Here is a 2,307-nt window from a genome sequence, read left to right as displayed (position 1 = left end):
ATATATATATATATATATATATGGATATATATATACAGACATACATATATATATGTATATATACATACACACATACATACATATGCACACATACACAGAAATCTAAGAGCATAACATAGACAAACATGTATACATACATGCATACACATACTGTTCCTAAGAGAATCCTCCACCTATACACACATCGCACACACACACACACACACACACACAGAGGCAGACAGACAGGCAGACAGAGATGGAATGAAAGAGAAAAAGACTGTTGTACAAAAACGCTATTGTTTTTCCTTCAATTTTTCCATGCTAGTATGAGTTAGATGAATATATTGTTTGGGCAACGTGACTGGTGCCAGTGGAACATAAAAAGCACCTTCGAGCGCTGGGCCTCACAGAGGCAATGACAAATGACCGAGACTTTTGGCAATGTGCTGTGCTTGAGAAGAAGACTCAACAAGCCAAGTGAAATAGTAGTCATGGCAGATACTGGTGTCACACAGCTGGTACCCATGCCAGTGGCACATAAAGAAACTCAATACACTCTTGGAGTGGTTGGTGTTAGGAAGGGCGTCCAACTGTAGAAACCATGCCAAATCAGATTGAAACCTTCTCTCTCTCTCAAATATAAACTCCACCCACTTACAAGACGAGGCATTTGCTATTTCTTTTTTCTCTTTTCTTTCTTGTTTTTGTTTCCTTGCCTGGCAAAGTACTCGGCAACCTCACCAATGCCATGTAAAAAGCACCCAGCACACTCTGTAAAAAAAGGGAGTTGGTGTTAGGAAGGGCATCCTGCTGTAGAAAAACCATGTCAAAACAGATATTGGAGCTTGATGCAGTCCTACGGCTTGCCAGATCCTGTCAAACCATCTAACCCATGCCAGCATGGAAAATGGACGTTAAATGTCGATAATGATGATGATGATAATCATGATGATGCCGACGATGATGATGACGACGATGATGATGACAATGATGATGATGATGATATCAAATTTGTATTGGAATGCTCCAGAATAAACCATCGGTAAAAACACAAAACACAAATATTTAATCAATTTATTTAAACGACCGAGATGACCAACGCTAATTAAGATTGGTTTCAAAACTCTGTGTGTCTTTAACTCTTACCCACGTGATCAGCAAAACAAATGAAAAAAAAAATGATATTTATTTTATTTCATTTACAAACTTTTAATTTATCATTTTAACTCTCTTCGAAATATATTTTTTTTATTTATTTTTGTTATACCTTTTATTTTGTTCTATTATTCTTATATTTATCTTATTTTATTTTGTTTGCCCAGTAAAAACAAAAATCAATACATCCTGCCATTACCCGCCCCACACCTGATACTTTAACGTCAATTGGTAACAAAGACAAACAGAAGATGCACTGATAATCAATTTATTGTTATTTAGGACTGACAATCTTATCATGACCATCCCATTTATTGTTATTTAGGACCGACAATCTTATCATGACCATCCCATTTATTGTTATTTAGGACTGACAATCTTATCGTGACCATCCCATTTATTGTTATTTAGGACTGACAATCTTATCGTGACCATCCCGTTTATTGTTATTTAGGACTGACAATCTTATCATGACCATCCCATTGAGTTTTTCTTTTCCTTTTTTTTTTTTTTTTTACAGATACACTGGCAGGCTTGGCTGTGTGGTTAAGAAGAAGGCTACTCAGCAAACTCGTTTTGAGTTCAGTCCCACTGCACACCACTAAGGACAAGTACCTTCTGCTGTAGCTTTAAGAACAACCCAATTCCTTGAGGGCAAATTTGGAACAGAGAAACTTAAAGAAGCTTGTCACATTCTTAAAAGTAATAGCATAAATTATTCTCCATTATTTTATTCTATTTGATTTCATTCCATTTCATTTTCTTGAAAAACTTGAAGACTTCAATAAACTATGAAACAAATCCTTCATTTCTTCTGACTAATATTGTTATTATTACTAATGTACTATATTGTACACAATGGAAAATATTCTATTCCTCATATACATCATCATCATCATCATCATCATCATCGTTTAACGTCCGCTTTCCATGCTAGCATGGGTTGGACGATTTGACTGAGGACTGGTGAAACCGGATGGCAACACCAGGCTCCAATCTAAATTTGGCAGAGTTTCTACAGCTGGATGCCCTTCCTAACGCCAACCACTCAGAGAGTGTAGTAGGTGCTTTTACGTGTCACCTGCACGAAGGCCAGTCAGGTGATACTGGCAACGGCCACGCTCGAAATGGTGTCTTTTATGTGCCACCCACACAAGCCAGTCCATATAT

General features: G+C 37.0%; 1 protein-coding gene across 1 annotated transcript in view; it reads right to left on the bottom strand.

Moving 5' to 3' along the window:
• The window catches only part of LOC106880252 (cytoplasmic dynein 2 light intermediate chain 1), a 35,307-nt gene that overhangs the window by 18,185 nt on the left and 14,815 nt on the right, over positions 1-2,307 (bottom strand). The gene's annotated exons all lie outside the window — the stretch shown is intronic.

The sequence above is a fragment of the Octopus bimaculoides genome, chromosome 25 (genome assembly GCF_001194135.2).
Source record: "Octopus bimaculoides isolate UCB-OBI-ISO-001 chromosome 25, ASM119413v2, whole genome shotgun sequence".
In the NCBI taxonomy this organism is placed as follows: Eukaryota; Metazoa; Mollusca; class Cephalopoda; order Octopoda; family Octopodidae; genus Octopus; species Octopus bimaculoides.
This window is presented reverse-complemented; position numbering and strand designations above follow the sequence as displayed.